The sequence below is a fragment of the Bos indicus x Bos taurus genome, chromosome 29, assembly GCF_003369695.1.
Source record: "Bos indicus x Bos taurus breed Angus x Brahman F1 hybrid chromosome 29, Bos_hybrid_MaternalHap_v2.0, whole genome shotgun sequence".
NCBI lineage: Eukaryota > Metazoa > Chordata > Mammalia > Artiodactyla > Bovidae > Bos > Bos indicus x Bos taurus.
In genome coordinates, this window is record NC_040104.1 from 23,471,453 (window position 1) to 23,481,242 (window position 9,790).

The window sequence follows — 9,790 nt, forward strand, 5'->3', positions numbered from 1 at the left end:
TTACTTAAAATAGTTGATCTTGGTTGGAGTTTCCTTTTGTTTTTTTATTTTCTGTTTCTAGCTTGTTTCCCCTATAATAACAAATGTGTTTCTAAGCAAGTTCATGTGTCAAGCCATTTGGAAATGTTTCATATCTCCATCCATTCACTCTGTTAGGTATTTTATAAATATTTGAGGTTTTCCAAAGGTACAACTTCCCTGGTGGCTCAGTATAAAGAAACCACCTGACAATGCAGGAGACTCGAGTTCAGTCCCTGGGTTGGGAAGATACCCTGAAGGAAGAAATGGCAACCCACTCCAGTATTCTTGCCTGAAGAATGTCATGGACAGAGGAGCCTGGCAGGCTACAGTCTGTGTGGTTGCAAAACAGTTGGCACAACTTAGCAACTGAGCAACAACAAAAACAAATGGTGGGTTAGTGTGGTCACTAATGTTTAATTTCATGAGCCTAAAAATTCAGATAAAATGTGTTCATTTTCAGAGGAGACTGTCTTCACAGTTAATTTTATATTTTACTTATTTGAAAAAATTAATAAATATATTTAAAATACAGTTTGTAATAGTTAAGGTTGGCAATTTAAATTTAAGAGAGGCAAGTTTGCTGATAGCTTATTAATTTAAGCATTTTTTATTTAACAATAAGCCTGTCTATCATTTGGATTTCCTTCAAAAGGAGGGAAATCAAGTCAGAGTATTTTACATGTACAGCATAGTTTTTCTTAATCATTTTTGCTTTTGTGACACAGTATATGAATGACACTGACATCTTTTGAGGGAAAGAATTGAAAGGTTGCTGCCGAGCCATGAAAGATGCTGGAATTCTTGGCCTCCAGAGGAGAAGAATTCAATCCAGGGCTAGTGATGAGGCTAGATGACTCAGAGCATTTGTTTAATAAAGTTTTATTAAGTATAAAAGATATAAAGAAAACTTCTGACATAGACATCAGAAGAGGGCAGAAAGAGTGCCCCCCTGCTAGTCTTTAGCCAGATGTTATATAGCTACTAGCAGTCTGCTAATTGGAGAAAGCAAATGTCTCAAAACTCAGAGACTAGCACCAGGCCCCTCATCCACAACATGCATTTTGAGATAACATTGGCGGAAGGTGAGTTGTCCTGGGCCGTAAAATGATTGACATGAATCTTGAAGAAAGGCAGGTTTCCAAGCAAATACAGTCTCATTAACATAGCTTAAGAGAACATTTGCATGAGTAAAACATACTGGTTTGTCAAGTTGGTTTTGAGTCTTAGGTGAACTGACTTGAACACAGAGGCTAGGGCAAATACATAGTTCATTAACATAGATTAAAACAAACATTTCCATAGAAAAATGCATTGGTTAAGTCAAGGTTTAAGATAAGTTCAGGTGGAACCAGGTGTCATCAGGGCAACACAGAACTTTAAAAGAAACCTCTTTTAAATTTGTATAGAGAAAGGGAAAAAAATCTAACATTTATAGTTTTTTTATTCCTGCTGCTTAAGAGTGGAGAAGGAAATGGCAACCCACTCCAGTATTCTTGCCTGGAGAATCCCAGGGAGGGAGGAGCCTGGTGGGCTGCTGTCTATTGGGTTGCACAGAGTTGGAAATGACTGAAGTGATTTAGCAGCAGCAGCAGCAGCTGCTTAAGAGAGAAAAAATGTCCGATACTTGCATCCTATTTCCTCCATTTATTCCTTCATGCTTGTTACCCTCTCAGAATGGTTCTATTGAAGTTATCAGAGCTGAGAATCAATTGGGTAAGCCGTGGGATTCCCCTGTGCTGCTGTAAAAGGACAAAGCTGTGTCTGAGTCAGTGTGAAAACTTCATGTTTGTAAGTTTAACAGAAAATGGTCCTCCAAGTTAAAGAGCAGAAAGAAAATTCCCTGGTCACATCCCAAATTTGTTCAATGTAAATGTTCTCGTTCAGTTCAGTTCAGTAGCTCAGTCGTGTCCGACTCTTTGCAACCCCATGAATCGCAGCACGCCAGGCCTCCCTGTCCATCACCAACTCCCAGAGTTCACTCAGACTCACGTCCATCGAGTCAGTGATGCCATCCAGCCATCTCATCCTCTGTCGTCCCCTTCTCCTCCTGCCCCCAATCCCTCCCAGCATCAAGTCTTTTCCAATGAGTCAACTCTTTGCATGAGGTGGCCAAAGTACTGGAGTTTCAGCTTTAGCATCATTCCTTCCAAAAAAATCCCAGGGCTGATCTCCTTCAGAATGGACTGGTTGGATCTCCTAGTAGTCCAAGGGACTCTCAAGAGTCTTCTCCAACACCACAGTTCAAAAGCATCAATTCTTCGGCACTCAGCTTTCTTCACAGTCCAACTCTCACATCCATACATGACCATTGGAAAAACCATAGCCTTGATTAGATGGACCTTGTTGGCAAAATAATGTCTCTGCTTTTCAATAATGTTCTCTGAGAGAGCTGATATTATTAATTACTCAAGATCAGGTTTGGAGTGAGCATGATAAGGGTCACTGTGGTTAAGGGTTGATGGAAACGAGAAGTAAAAGGAATTTTGAGTTGTTTACCAGTTTATTTCCTGAAACTGCACTATATTGAATTTCATCCTCTATTTTTCCTTTACAGGGATTACACACACACACACACACACACACACACACACACACACACACACAGTGTCTTCAAGTCTTGTATTTGATGAGATCACTGTCTATTATTGCATGGTGTGGAGCCCACTTTTAATCTTTTCAAGCACGTTCAGGTAGATGGTTCCTGCTCCAGCTCCCAGACTGAGTGAGAAGTACTTGCTGAATCTAATCAGAAGGTATAGTTATTGCTTCAGAGATTAATTTGCTTAGATAAAAACCCAACAGCAGCAACTTTTTTTGTTTCATCCACTGAGACCCTAGTAATGTGTTGCAATATGCTGTATTTGACAGACATAAAAATGACCATGTAAGAGACTGATAAATGACAGATTTTGATAATGCAACACAATAGAATAATATCTTACACAGAAATGAATTCTAAAATTCACCTTATATAATCAGCATTGCTCCTGACATTTGATTATCTGTTTTATGACCAGAGTTCCTTGGACAGCAATATCAAACCAGTCAATCTTAAAGGAAATCAACCCTGAATATTCCTTGGAAGGACTGATCCTGAATCTGAAGTTCCAATAATTTGGCCACCTGATGTGAATAGCCAACTCATTGGAAAAACCCTGATCCTGAGAAAGATTGAGGGCAGGTGGAGAGGGGGCAAGAGAGGATGAGATTGTTGGATGGTATTATCCATTCCCAGCAAGTTCTGGGAACTAGTGAAGGACAGGGAAGCCTGATGTGCTACAGTCCGTGGGGTTGCAAAGAGTCAGATATTACTGAGGGGCTGAACAACAAAAATGACCATACATTATCCTCAAATTTCAAAAGAAAATATGTCATTAATTTAAAAAGGAATTATTAAAGGAATTATTAATTAATTAATTATTAGGAATTGTTAAAGGTTGTTAGAAAAATTTGTCATTATTTTTAAAAAGGAATTATTAAAGGCTGTTAAAGGAATTATTCTACTAGAATATTTTCACTCACTTCAGAATATTTTAAAGAGAGTCAAATTAACCTTGCATTTTAAGAGATCCTCACAGTAACCCCACCCCTGCTTAGGTGACGTGTAAGAAGGAAAACGTATTCAAATATACCACAATCCCTAGGTCACAAAATGTGTTAAAGATCAATGATACAAAGATAAATTAGACATAAATCCTGTTTCATTGAGAAAGTGATGTTTAAAGTGGATACTTGCAAAAATAGTTTTGGAGAGATTAATGGCCAATACAAAACTCCTAAGGTGATATTTCTAATGTGTTTGAGAAATAATAAGGGCTACTGTACTGAATGATGGAGTAAAGGAGAGAGTTAAAAGAGATGAGGACAGGGATGTAACAAGAGGAAGATCACCTTGGATCTTAGGGGTTATTGTGAAAATCGGACTTTTTCTTTGAGTGAAATAGAGTCCAGAAAAGTAAAAATAAGTTGACGTAAGATTTTTAAGCATGATTCTAATGGGAGGAATAAACTGTAGAAGGCAACGAATAAATGAGAGATCTACTTTGGAGAGGTTTGTAGAGCACTAGTAACAGTAACTGACTATGGTTCTCAAATCAAGGTAGTGGTGTCATAGATGTGATATATAGGATGTTGTTGTTGTGTAAATGTTGTGTTAGTCATTCATTCGTGTCTGACTCTCTTCAACTCCGTGGGCTGTAGCCAGCCAAGCGCCTCTGTCCATGGAATTCTCCAGGCAAAAATACTGGCGTGGTTAGCCATTTCCTTCTCCAGGGGATCTTCCTAACCCAGGGACTGAACCTGGGTCTCCCACAGTGCAGGCAGATTCTTTACCGTCTGAGTCTAATCTTATGTATGTGTATATATATGTATATATATATATATATATATATATATAATAAATATAAATGTAGTCATGTTTTATTGAGTTAAATTTAATGTTTTTTTTTTTTTGTCAAAATATATCCTAAGTAAATCAGTGGACAATAGTAGATTAGGAAGAAATTGAATTTAACTGCAAGTAACAAGTATAGCCAAAGCCTTTGACTGTGTGGTTCACAATAAACTGTGGAAAATTCTGAAAGAGATGGGAATACCAGACCACCTGACCTGCCTCTTGAGAAACCTGTGTGCAGGTCAGGAAGCAATAGTTAGAACTGGACATGGGACAATAGACTGGTTCCAAATAGGAAAAGGAGTACGTCAAGGCTGTATATTGTCACCCTGTTTATTTAACTTATATGCAGAGTACATCATAAGAAACACTGGGCTAAAGGAAGCACAAGCTGGAATCAAGATTGCCGGGAGAAATATCAATAACCTCAGATATGCAGATGACACTACCCTTATGGCAGAAAGTGAAGAACTAAAGAACCTCTTGATGAAAGAAGAGAGTGAAAAAGTTGGCTTAAAGCTTAACATTCAGAAAACGAAGATCATGGCATCTGGTTCCATCACTTCATGGCAAAAAGATGGGGAAACAGTGGAAACAGTGGCTGACTTTATTTTTCTGAACTCCAAAATCACTACAGATGGTAACTGCAGCCATGAGATTAAAAGACGCTTACTCCTTGGATGGAAAGTTATGACCAATGTAGACAGCATATTAAAAAGCAGAGACATTACTTTGCCAACAAAGGTCTGTCTAGTAAGGATATGGTTTTTCCAGTGGTCATGAATGGATGTGAGAGTAGGACTGTGAAGAAAGCTGAGTGCCGAAGAATTGATGCTTTTGAACTGTGGTGTTGGAGAAGACTCTTGAGAGTCCCTTGGGCTGCAAGGAGATCCAACCAGTTCATCCTAAAGGGGGTCAGTCCTGGCTATTCATCGGAAGGACTGATGTTGAAGCTGAAACTGCAATACTTTGGCCACCTGATTCGAAGAGCTGACTCATTGGAAAAGACCCTGATGCTGGGAGAGATTGAGCACAGGAGGAGAAGGGGAAGACAGAGGATGAAATGGTTGGATGGCATCACCGACTCAATGGACATGGGTTTGGGTGGACTCTGTTAGTTGGTGATGGACAGGGATGCCTGGTGTGCTGTGGTTCATGGGGTCGCAAGAGTCGGACACGACTGAGCAACTGAACTGAACTGAACAGTAATTATATTTTTACTTTTCTGAGGAACCTCCATAATGTTTCACATAATGGCTGCATCAGTTTACATTCCAACCAGACTCTATGTGGATCTCTCTTAACAGCCTTGATTGTGAACAGCTGTTCTGCTAGTCCCCAGGTTGATTTAGAAATTAATGAAAAGATTCTCAAGTTGAATAATAGAGAAATGTAATTCAGAAAAGTTTGGCGAAGACATAAATATTTCATTTATTCCCTGTGAAAATGGAATTGTTATAGCCCTTGAGAAAATGATGGAGAGTTCTGACAAAATGTGGTCCACGGCAGAAGAGAAAGGCAAACCACTTCAGTATTCTTGCCTCAAGAACCCCATGAACAGTATGAAAAGGCAAAAAGATAGGACACTTGAAGATGAACTCCCCAGGTTGGTAGGTGCTCAATATGCTACTGGAGAAGAGTGGAGAAATAACTCCAGAAAGAATGAAGAGACAGAGTCAAAGTCAAAACAGTGCCCAGTTGTGGATGTGACTGGTGATGGAAGTGAAGTCTGATGCTGTAGAGAACAATATTGCATAGGAACCTGGAATGTTAGGTCCATGAATCAAGGTAAATTGGCAGTGGTCAAACAGGAGACGGCAAGAGTGAACATAGACATTTTAGGAATCAGCGAACTAAAATGGACTGGAATGGGTGAATTTAGCTCAGATGACCATTATATGTACTACTGCTGGCAAGAATCCCTTACAAGAGATGGAATAGCCCTCATAGTCATAAGAAGAGTCCAAAATGCAGTACTTAGATGTAATCTTAAAAATTACAGAATGATCTTTGTTCATTTCCAAGGCAAACCACTTAATATCACAGTCTTCCAAGTCATGCCCCAACCAGTAATGCTGGAGAAGCTGAAGTTGAATGGTTCTATGAAGACCTACAAGACCTTCTAGAAGTAACACCCCCCCACCCCAAAGATGTCCTTTTCATTATAGGAGACTGGAATGCAAAAGTAAGAAGTCAATAAACACCTGGAGTAACAGGGAAATTTGGCCTTGGAATACGGAATGAAGCAGGGCCAAGGCTAACAGATATTTGCCAAAAGAATGCACTGGTCATAGCAAACACCCTCTTCCAACAACACAAGAGAAGACCCTACACATGGACATCACCAGATGGTCAATACCAAAATCAGATTGATTCTGTTCTTTGCAGCCAAAGATGGAGAAGCTCTATATAGTCAGCAAAAACAAGAGCAGGAGCTGACTGTGGCTCAGATCATGAACTCCTTATTGCCAAATTTAGAGTTAAATTGAAGAAAGTAGGGAAAACCACTAGGCCATTCAGGTATGACCTAAATCAAATCCCTTGCGATTATACAGTGGAAGTGACAAATCGTTTCAAGGGATTAGATCTAATACACAGAGTGCCTGAAGAACTTTGGACAGAGGTTCATGACACTGAACAAGAGGCAGTGATCAAAACAAAAAACAAAAACAAAAACAAAAAGAAACCCAAAGTCTAAGAAAAAGAAATGCAAAAAGGTAAAATGGTTGTCTGAGGTGGTCTTTCAAATAGCTAAGAAAAGAAGAGTAGCTAAAGACAAAGGAGAAAAGGAAAGACATAAGTATCTGAATGCATAGTTCCAAAGAATATCAAGGAGACATAAGAAAGTCTTCCTCAGTGATCAGTGCAAAGAAATAGAGGAAAACAATAGAATGTGAAAGACCAGAGATTTCTTCAAGAAAATTCGAGATACTAAGGGAAAATTTCATGCAAGAATGGGCACAATAGAGGACAGAAACAGTATGGACCTAACAGAGGCAGAAGATATTAAGAACAGGTGGCAAGAATACACAGAAGAACTATACAAAAAGATCTTCATGACCCAGATAATCACGATGGTATGATCACTCACCTAGAGCCAGACATCCTGGAATGCGAAGTCAAGTGGGCTTTAGGAGGCTTCATGATGAGCAAAGCTAGTGGAAGTGATGGAATTCCAGTTGAGCTATTTCAAATTCTAAAAGATGATGCTATGAAAGTGCTGCACTCAATATGCCAGCAAATTTGGAAGACTCAGCAGTGGCCACTGGACTGGAAAAGGTCAGTTTTCATTCCAAGCCCAAAGAAAGGCAATACCAAAGACTCTTCAAATTACTGTGCAATTGAACTGATCTCACATGCTAGTAAAATAATGCTCAAAATTCTCCAAGCCAGGCTTCAACTGTATGTGAACTATGAACTTCCAGATGTTCAAGCTAGATTTGGAAAAGGCAGAGGAACCAGAGATCAAATTACCAACATCTGTTGGATCATCAGAAAGTGAGAGAACTAAAGAGACTTTTGATGAAATTGAAGAAGGCGAGTCTAATAGCTGGCTTAAAACTCAATCTTCAGTGCTCGCTTCAACAGCACATATACTAAAACTGGAACCTTACAGAGAAGAGAGCATGGCCATTGTGCTAGGATGGCCTGAAAAGTAGTGAAGTGTTCCATATATTGAAAAAAAAAATATTATTTGCCTGATTTTTAAACTGCCACTTGTCTGGGGTTTGTCTTTGGTTTCTCATTTTTGGTTGTTTGTTTTAATGTCACTTAATGACATAGAAAACCACTAGTGGAATCTTCATTCCCGACCAGAGATCAAGCCCTGAGCCTTTGGAGTGGGAGCACTGACTCCAAGACCCTAGACTACCAGAGAAATAACCCTAAGGAGTATCAAGTAGTGAGAACTCACACAAAGGAAACCAGTTAAGTACAAGACTTGGCATCACCCAACCACCAGTAGCACCATATGCCAGATGCCTCATCTAAACACTAAACAATAATACAAACCCAATCATCAGCAGATAGGATTACCACCTCACTCAGTGTTGCCCATCAGAGCAGGGAAGGGGAGGGAAACTCAGCAGAAATCTCACCGTATATGAAGCTCACACAAACCACTGGACCAACCTTAGGAGGGCAGAAACCAAAAGAAAGAAAGAATTCAGCCTTGAAGCCTGGGAAAAGACCTCAAACACAATAAGTAAAGTTTAAAAATAAAATAAAATTAAAAAAAAAATAAAGAAAAGGCAGAGAAATACAACACAAATGAAGGAACAAACTAGAAACACAGAAGTCCAAATAGATGAAAAAGAATTGGCAAACTACTTGAAAAATAATTAAGAATAACGATAGTAAAGATGATCAAAATCTTGAAAACAGAATGGAGAAAAATTTAAGAATCAATTAACAAAGACCTAGAAGAATTAAAGAATAAACATACAGAGACAAACAAGACAATTACTGAAAATACAAATCCTCTAGAGGAATCAATAGCAGAATATCTAAAGCAGAAGAATGAATCAGTGAGCTGGAAGATAAAATGGTGGAAATAATTTCTGAAGAGCAGAATAAAGTAAAAAGAATGAAAATAACTGAGGATAGTCTCAGAGATCTCTGCAACAATATCAAATGCACCAACATTCAAATTATAGGGGTCCTGGAAGAAGAGAAAAAGAAAGGGTATGAGAAAATTTTTGAAGAGACTGTAGTTGAAAATTTCGCCAACATGGAAAAGGAAATAGTCAATCAAGTCCAAGAGGCACAAAGGGTCCCGTAGAGGATATATCCAAGGAGAAACATGCCAAGACTCATACACAAACTAAAAAGACTAAATAGAAAGAAAGAATATTAAAAACAGCAAGGGAAAATAAACAATTAACATACAGGGTAAACCCCATAGGTTTAACAGCTGATCTTTCAGCAGAAACTCTGCAGGCCAGAAGGGAATGGCAGGATATAAAGTATTGAAAGTGAAAAATCTACAACCAAGATTATTGCACCTGGAACAGATCTCATTCAAAATTGATGGAGAAATAAAAAACTTTCAGAAAAGCAAAAGTTAAGAGAATTCAGTACTACCAAACCAGCTTCACTACAAATGCTAAAGGAACTTATATAGTCAAGAAATAAAAGAGAAGAAAAAGATCTACAAAATGAACCCCAAACAATTAAGGAAATGGCAATAGGAACATACATGTCAATAATTACTTTAAATGTAAATAGATTAAGTGCTCCAACCAAAAGACACAGATTGGCTGAATGGATATAAAAATAAGACCCATATATATGCTGTCTACAAGAAACCCACTTCAGACCTAAAGCCACATGTAGAATAAAGTAAGAGGATAGAAAAATTTATTCTATGCAAATGGG

At 38.5% G+C, this 9,790-nt stretch overlaps 1 non-coding gene across 1 annotated transcript; it reads left to right on the top strand.

Annotated features, from left to right (window-relative positions):
• Window positions 1-7,986: 7,986 nt before the first annotated feature.
• LOC113886614 lies at window positions 7,987-8,092 on the top strand. The gene has a single exon (XR_003509499.1). It is a non-coding gene; the product is annotated as a U6 spliceosomal RNA (small nuclear RNA).
• The last annotated feature ends 1,698 nt before the right edge of the window (window positions 8,093-9,790 follow it).